A 9,197-nucleotide genomic window follows, 5' to 3' on the forward strand; every position below is an offset into this window, starting at 1 on the left:
ATTTTTAAGGTCAGTTTCTAGGCAGAATTTTGGCAACATTTCTACATGAAAGTTGGCCTATTTGATGTCTAGTTTCACTCTCCATTGGGCTCATACCAATTGGGTTCATAGTTTGGCACTTATGGCCTAATTTATGTACTGCCTTCAATACACAACCTGCACAAAGCACATACACTTCCAATTTGGTATTCCTTCTCCTCCTCATTACGTCAATATTCAATCAATAACACTTCCATATCTATATTGTACACAATTCCAGCAACACTTTTGGACAGAATATTCAAGTGCTCAATGCACACAATTCACCATTAAGTTCAACACTCACTTCCACCAAAATTCAACATATCTCAATATCAATATTACACATACACTTCAACATAATCATACTTCAATGTAACTTACACTTGCTGCCCACAATTTAACATTAGCATATATCATTAATAACTAAATGTTCACACACAAATTCATGCTATTAGGGGCTGCCAAACATGGCAGTTTGCTCAAGGCATCAAAGTTCCATTTCACACCCTTAATTCAAACACTATATGCACATACTTAGATACAAACTTACTACAACTTTCATTTGAATTAACTAACCTTCATTTCCATTCATTAGAAGTAAAAATAACTCAAGCTCAACAAAGGTTCATGGCTGCCAAAAATGAACAAGTCCATTTCTCACTATTTCTTTCATTTCTCTTCACCAAAATACTCACCTCAACCTAAACACAAGGTTTACTAAAGCAAGGGAGAGATTTTGGACACTTACCACTTGTGAGCTTCCTTCAAACTTCACCAAATCTTGTTTTTCTTGCTGCCAATATCTTTCCCAAGGTGAGTAGGCCAGCTTTAATGAAGGAACTAAGTAGAAAGGAGGGCTTGATCAATGGTGCATGGTGATGGAGGGAGTTTGGCCATGGTGGACTTCCATGGAAGTTCAATTCATCCAAAACTTTAAAAGTTGAAGATGAAGATGATAATGAGTGCAATCTTCTGTCCCAAAGCATATTTTAGTGTCCCAATATTCAAGTTAGTGGAGCACTAAGCTCATTTTAATATTTAATTAGTTAAAGTTTCCTTATTTGCTCATTTAGCACAATTCTTTTACTATTTACATATTGTATCCTATTTTAATTTTTTTCATGACATTACCTAAGTGCAATATCATTTGTTCTTAATGGACATTGAGGTCAAAAGGCAACACTAGGTGTCAAATGACCAAAATACTCCACTTCGGGTTATATTCCTGATTTTTCGGTAACACCGATTTTTTTCTGTTTCTCAATTTTTCATTTTTCTTTGTACTAATTTACTAATTTTTCTTTGATATTTCTAGTGTCAATTACATTTCAAAAAACCTTTATTTATGTCTCAAAATTAGATTCAGAGGGTTCCCGGCGGTCTTGGGGTCGGCAACGGCCTTCCCAGTGAGGTCACCCATCGCTGCGGTGCCGGCTCGTTTAACTTAGCTTCATTTTCTCTCTTTCATTTTTGTTTGATTTTTCTTGTATTTTTTTTTATTTATTTCATCATTATATGTCTGTTCACCATCACCGAAGTATAGTTCCAGATATCCTGACTTGCCTGGACTGTTATTTGACCACTGGAGCAACAGAACGTACAGAACACGTGCAATGGGGATGTTACATCCTTAACTTCACCCTATCATAACATTCTCTGACAAAAGATTAAAGGTTTGAAAGAAGAGGCAAGTAAGGTAATAACCATCACAATAAATTCCATCAACACCATACCAATATATCAATAATTTTTCAACACAAAAAAAAGGCTTGAAATCAATTAATCTCACACAATTAAAGTTTCATAAAATTTTAAATCAATACACACCAAAACACAAGGCTAATTTATCAAGGCACAACAATTATAACTCTTTGCAAATCTTAGAGGAGATAGAAATGGCCCTTTTTTTTTAATTTGAAATTTGAAATTGGTACTTCTCTCTTGTCACAGTTACTTTTTTTTTTTATTTCAACCGTCGCCTTTAGAAAATTACCTTGCTCATATCCTAACTAGCTTTTGGCCTGAGAACTGACATGGGGTTTATTAAGACCCCTGGTTAGTTTGCTTAACTAAAATAGCGGAGCAATTTTCAAGTTTAACCTTTTATCTCCCCCAATTTATGCATCTACATATTATAAAAGTGTCCTGATAGATTAAACAAAGTTCTAAAATATGCATGACACTAGTTTAAAGCACACATAACTAATCATTTCACCATTAAATCAAGCTCAAATGATTTATGCAGGAAAAAAATTGCTCTATGATATGGAGAAGAGGGAAAATCCATCATTAAAGTTACTATTACCTTGCCTAAAATCTCAAAAATTCAATCTAAAATAGAAAAGTTATTTGAAGGACAAAGCACTTCTCTCCGAGAGTTAATATAGAATTATGAATTAAGCTTATAAGAACAATTTTTTTTTATTAAAGCAATAAATTTCTCCTCCCCCACACTTAAAACTTACATTGTCCCCAATGTAAAGCCCAAATGCAAAGGAAAAGAAAAAAAATACTAGAAAATAAAATAAAATAAGATAAGGGAAAGAAAACAAATCTGATTATGGCTAACAAGCCACCCATAGGTTGCCTTCCAAGAAGCGCTTTTGTTTATCGTCGTTAGCTCGACATGGCAAAGCTCTTTAATCCACCGAATGCTCCTGAAACCCCTCATAAAATGGCTTAAGTTCATGACTATTGACCTTGAATACTTTGTTAGTTCCTAAACTTTGAATTTCAACTACACCATAAGGAAATACATTAGTAAAAACAAAGGGTCCAATCCAATGAGAACGCAACTTATCAGGCATTAGCTTCAATCTGGAATTATACAATAAAACGTTTTGCCCAATCACAAACTGCTTCCTTAGTTTGTTATGGAATGCCTTTGTCTTTTTTTTATAGATCTTAGAATTCTAATAAGCCTTAAGGCGAATTTCCTCTAATTCATGCAAATGTGATTTTCTTTTTAACTCATCCTCCATGCTTAACTCAAAAATATCCTGCACAAATATATCAAGATAGAATAATTATCAGTAGGATACTTCATGGCATCAAAGATATTAAATTTGGCAGTCTCTCCATCAAACTCCATAGTTAAGGTACCATCATCCACATCAATTTTTGTCTTGGCAATTTTTAGGAAAGGTCTTCCAAACAAAATCAAAGCTGACTTTGATGTGGGAACACTATCCTCCATATCCAGAATGTAAAAATCTGCAAGAAAAATTAATTCTCCAACCTGCACCAAAACATCCTCAACTACTCCCAATGGGTAAACATTAGAACGATCAACTAACTGAATAATGACACTGGTTTCTTTCAAAGGATCCAAATTTAAAGTTTGAAAAACTGAATTTGACATAACATTATAAGATACTCCTAAATCTGCCATTGCATGTTCAAATTTAGAAACACCTATTTTGTAGGGAATAGAAAACAAACCTAGATCCTTACACTTAGAGGGTAATTTTTGATGAATTAATGCTGACACATTTTTCCCCACATTGATCTTCTCATTATTCCTCAACTTGCACTTTGTAGTGCATAATTCCTTAAGGAATTTAGCATACTTGGGAACTTGTTTTATCGCATCAAGTAAAGGTATATTAACCTTTACATTCCTGAAAGCCTCCAAAATTTCTTTCTCTTATTCTTCTTTCTTCGTCTTGGCCAACCTACAGAGGAATGGAGAAAGAACAGAATTATTAACCTTATTTAGTTTAGGTTCAGTATTTGCCTCAACTTCAGGAGCTTCAGACTCCTTTTCTCCTTGCTTTTTCCTTTTCATTGCCTGATGTGGAGTTTGGTTATCAACTTTCTTCCCACTCAACAACAGTATAGCACTTGCATTTTCTCTGGGATTCATGATTGTTTGTGATGGGAGCTTTCCAGAACCTTGAGCTTCCAGCTTACTCAAAGATGAAGCTAACTGACCAATCTGGCTCTCTATATTTTGAATGCTATTTCTAGTCTCCTATTAAAACTGTTGTGTATTGTTAGCCAAAGCCTTAACAATTTCATCAAGTGACATACCTTGATTTGAGGGAGGCAAAGGTGGTAGATTCACTTGTCTCTGCTGCTGGTATTGGTTTTGCATCGGTTGATTCCCATAACTCAAATTGGGTTGATCTCTCCATCCTGGATTATAAGTACTAGAAAAGGGATCATACCTGTGTTGTGGTTGTCAAAATTTCCTACTGTATGTTGTCCATAGTTTCTTATTGCATTAGCACGTTGCATTGATTTATCCTCTTGTAATGCAGGACACATGTTAGTAGCATGACCCTAACCTGAGCAAATTCCATATACCTTAATAGTTTACATGTTCCTTACAGCCAACTGCCTCATAAAGAAGTTAAATCAGAAATCTGTTTCTCAAGGTTAGATGTACTTACCTCATTAACCTTCTTAGGTGTGTGATCCATTCTCATGCCAAACTGCTGAGAATTTGCTGCCATGTTAGCAATCAGCCTTCTTGCTTCTTCTGGTGTCTTGTCAACTAAAGCTCCTCCACTAGCAGCATCTATCATACTGTGGTCCATTGGCAAAAGTCCCTCATAGAAATATTGAATCAAAAGCTGCTCACTTATTTGATGATGGGGACAGCTTGCACACAGTTTCTTAAATCATTCCCAATACTCATACAAACTCTCTCCATTGTACTGCCGGATGCCACAAATTTCTTTTCTTATGTTGGTAGCACGGGAAGTAGGAAAATACTTCTCCAAAAATATCTGCTTTATCCCATTCCATGAGTTGACTGATCCAGAAGGAAGCTAATACAACCAATCCTTAGCTGCACCCTCCAGTGAGAAAGGGAAAGCTTGAAGCTTGATTGGATCCTCTGAAACTCCTTGAGGTTTCATGTTGGAACACACAACAAGAAATTCTTTTAAATGCTTATTCAGATCCTCACCTATAAGACCATGAAACTTATGCAACAAATGGATTAGTCCAGATTTCAACTCAAAAGCTACATTTAAAGCAGGGTATTGAATACACAAAGGTTATTGGTTTAGATCAAGAGCAGCCAACTCTTTCAAGGTTCTAGCAGCCATGGTTTCATTTCGGAATTTGAATCCAAATCTGAATCCGAACTTAACTCCCTTAGAGATTGGACTCCTTCAGATGTACTCGAAATCTACTTAGCTTGCTTAGCCAATTTTCTCAACTGTTTAGTTGTTTTTTCTACTTCTGGATCAAAGATTAACTCACCAGATTGAGAAATCAAAGTAAAAACAGAAAAATGCTTCAAAACCCTAGAAAACGATGGAATTTGGCCTCAAGAGGGTGGGGCCAAGGAATCCTATGAATTGATTGGTCTTAATCAGAATGTCGTTTCCTTCAAAATAGGTATGGGCCACCCTCCTATTTCAACCAAAAATCTATCGATGAATAGTAACACGATAATTTTTTTCGAAAACCTAAAAATAGTAACACTTAATAAACAAAATTAATAACAGAATATTCTAACACTTAAAACACAAAATCCAATAAATTTCAATCCCCGGCAACAGTGCCAAAATTCTTGATGGTTGTCAATTCCACCAGAAATTAAATTAACTGAAATTACCAGCTATAAAATATTTTATGCAGTAAGTGGTAAATTCAAGTCAAACCCTAGAGACTGAATTACTAAAATTTTGTGCACTTGTGTAATGAAAAAAGAAAGGAACAAAATTTGGGGGGGGGGGGGGTTTGTAACACTAGAAGAAATCAGAAATTAAAAAGTGAAAACTTCCTCTAGTGGTTGGAGCCTGACTGTTACAATTGGTATCAGAGCGGACACTCCCTCAGTATGGTGTGAGAGCGAGGACACTCGAAGCTTAAAGGGTTGAGGAGCCCGGCTTAGGCTGGACGTGGCATAAAGCTCCTTTGAAAGATAAGGAAACACGTCCCACATCGGAATAGGAGGACAAGGTAATGATATATAAAATAGGAAAACTAATCACTAGAGGCGCCTTTTGGTAGAATGGCCTAGAGAATTAAAAGAACTCCAGGGTTAAGCGTGCTCACTTGAGAGAAATCGTAGGATGGGTGACCTCCTGGGAAGTTCTTCATTCCACCTATGGGACAAAACCGTAAGACTTACAGCCAAAGTGGACAATTCCTCTAGTGGTTGGAGCTTAACCGTTACATAGATACCTTTGTGGAGTTCCAAAATTAATCATAGATCTTAAAGGGTTTTAATTAATTTAATCACCATGAAAGTGGGGTTTAGGTTAATTAAAATACACCTTGAGTGCCTTGAGAGAGAGGATTTAGGATATCCTAGGATTAATTTCCATCAAAGCAGTTATTCTCAATCCGATGAATAGACAAGATTAAAATCCATAGTAAGGTTACAGTGTGAAATCTTAATTCTGAAATTACTTTTATAAATAGTTTAATTCAAAAATTACTTTTAGCATCTAAAATAGCTTTAACTCATTCTCCATCTATATTCGATAGCCTAAACAGTCAAAATTGTCATGTAGCCTGGTACTTGCTAATTAAATTCCTTGTGAGAACGATACTTCACTCATCACTTTATTACTTGTTAGTGATCCGTGCACTTGCGGTGGTTGAAAAATCAGCAAACAAGTTTTTGACGCCATTACCGGGGAATTTTAATTTTAGTAATATTAGGTGATAAGTAATTTAGTTGATTTAGGCAATTTCATTTATTATTTAATTTTGTTTTTACATTGTTTTATTCTCTTACTTTTTCTCAGGTGATTGGTTTGGTACATGACCAGAATAAAACCAGAGGAAGAAGTCTTTGATTTGGATCCAGAGATAGACAGAACTCTAAGAACTATCAGGAGGGAGAGGAAACATGAAGGACAAGATCAAGGGAACCCAGAAATTCTAAATATGGCCAACAATAACAACAACAGGCCAAGACTCTTGAAGGATTACGGAGCTCCCTCCATATAAGGATTCCAACCTAGTGTTACAAGACCCACAGTGGATGCCAACAATTTTGAACTAAAACCGGCATGGCTCCAGATGATCCAACAAACCCAGTTTGGGGGTTCACCAACAGAAGATCCGCACTACCACCTCCAGTGCTTTCTTGCCTTTTGTGACACATTCAAGATGAATGTGGTTTCTGATCAAGCCATAAGACTCAGAGCATTTTCATTTTCCCTTCAAGATAGAGTAAGGAAGTGGTTACTTTCTCAACCTACTGAAACATTTACCACATGGGAGGACCTCTCACAAGCTTTTCTAATAAGGTACTTCCCACCTGTAAAGACTGCAAAGTTGAGAGTTGAACTCAACACCTTTAGGCAAAGGGAAGGTGAATCACTCTATGATGCATGGGAGAGATATAAGGACCTACAGAGAGAATGCCCGCACCATGGTATAGAAGATTGGCTCCTAGTTCAGAACTTCTATAATGGACTATTGCCCTCTATAAGGAGCACAGTAGATTCAGTAGCAGAAGGTGGCCTAATGGAGAAAACAGTGGATCAAGCACTTAAACTTCTAGAGAGGGTCGCATATCACAACTATGAGCGGTCGAATGAAAGGGGAAATACAAGGAGAACAGTAGGAATCCTAGAAGTGGATGCCCTAAGCATGATAAATGCTCAATTTGACCAGCTCACAAAGAGACTTGATAAAATGCAGGCCAATGCTATAGGGATGAATAGTCAACATGATGACAGCTATGGAGGAGGCTACATGAGTTCGGAGTACAACAGCTTCAATGAACTCCCCACATAACAGATGAACTATGTTAATAATGGAGGGAACTTCAACCAGAGACAGCCCCATAACCCATATTCAAATACATACAACCCTGGATGGAGAAATCACCCAAATTTCTCATGGTCAAATTCTCAGAATTAGCCAATAAACAAACAGCAAGGTCAACTATGAAATCCACGATGGAAAGCTTCCTAGCAGCCCTGCAACAGCAAAATGAAATGATCAAGCAGCTAACTTCTAGAATGGACTAACTTGCCACCCACAACAAGATGCTTGAACATCAAATTGCTCGGCAAGCAACCTCTTCAAGCAAAACTGCTGGTAAACTGCCTTGTTAACCAGAGATGAACCCAAAGGGGTATTGTAAGGTAGTTACATTGAGAAGTGGAAGAATTTTAGAACAGTCAGAGGAAGTGCCAACAGAGGAAATCTCTGAAAAATCTGAAAGCCAAGCAAGGGAGAAAGAGGAAGAAGCTAAGAAGGATTAGGAGGAGGAAACTGGGAAGAAAAAGAAGCTACCAGAGCCATATCAGCTCCTCTACCTTTTCCTCAGAGATTCCAGAAAGCCAAATTGGATAAGCAATTTGGGAAGTTTTTAGAAGTTTTACAGAAACTTTATATCAACATCCCCTTCACTGAAGCACTCTTTCAGATGCCATCCTACACCAAATTCCTTAAGAAAATTCTATCAAAGAAAAGAAAGCTGAAAGACTATGAGATTGTTGCTCTAATAGAAGAATGAAGCGCATTACTGCAAAACAAACTGCCTCCAAAGCTAAAAGACCCAGGAAGCTTCTCCATACCTTGTTTCATTGGCGATAAGAAAATAGACAAGGCCCTTTGTGATCTTGAGGCAAGTGTGAGTTTAATGCTTCCATCAATATGCCAAAAGCTGGAAATCAAAGAACTGAAACCCACAACAATCTCATTGCAATTGGCTGACCGGTTCGTTAAATATCCTATGGGAATACTTGAGAACATTCCTATCAAGGTGGGCAAATTCTTCATTCCAGTTGATTTTAATGTCCTTGAGATGGAATAGGATGTTCAAATCCCCATCATCTTGGGAAGACCTTTCTTGGCAATCGCCGGAGCAATCATAATCATCAAAAACGGGCAACTGACTCTCAAGGTAAGGAATGAAGAAGTGGAATTCAACTTGTTTGACACAATAAAGTACAAATTTGAACCTGATGAGTGCCGTAGGGTTAACATAGTTGACAAGCAAGTTGAGGAAGAATTTCATAAGACCCATCCTGAAGATCATCTTGAAGCATGCATTGTGCATAGCCTCATAGCAAATGATGAGAACACAGAAATAGTAACCTGTGCAAAACATTTAGTAGCTCATCCACTCCTACCTTGGCTCAACTTTCAAGGTAGAAGAGCTGAAGGAGGAACAAACCAAAAGCAATCCGGAGAAAAATTCTAAACAGGTAAAACTCAAACCTCTTCCCTCTACACTAAGGTGCGCATTC

General features: G+C 37.0%; 2 non-coding genes across 2 annotated transcripts; one reads left to right on the forward strand and one right to left on the reverse strand.

Annotated features, from left to right (window-relative positions):
- The first annotated feature begins 4,608 nt into the window (after positions 1 to 4,608).
- Positions 4,609 to 4,715, forward strand: LOC131173587 (small nucleolar RNA R71). Its single transcript, XR_009143901.1, has one exon. It is a non-coding gene; the product is annotated as a small nucleolar RNA R71 (small nucleolar RNA).
- A 2,551-nt stretch (positions 4,716 to 7,266) lies between these two features.
- On the reverse strand, positions 7,267 to 7,373 carry LOC131173713 (small nucleolar RNA R71). The gene has a single exon (XR_009144026.1). It is a non-coding gene; the product is annotated as a small nucleolar RNA R71 (small nucleolar RNA).
- Positions 7,374 to 9,197: the final 1,824 nt, after the last annotated feature.

The sequence above is a fragment of the Hevea brasiliensis genome, chromosome 14 (assembly GCF_030052815.1).
Source record: "Hevea brasiliensis isolate MT/VB/25A 57/8 chromosome 14, ASM3005281v1, whole genome shotgun sequence".
Classification (NCBI taxonomy): Eukaryota; Viridiplantae; Streptophyta; class Magnoliopsida; order Malpighiales; family Euphorbiaceae; genus Hevea; species Hevea brasiliensis.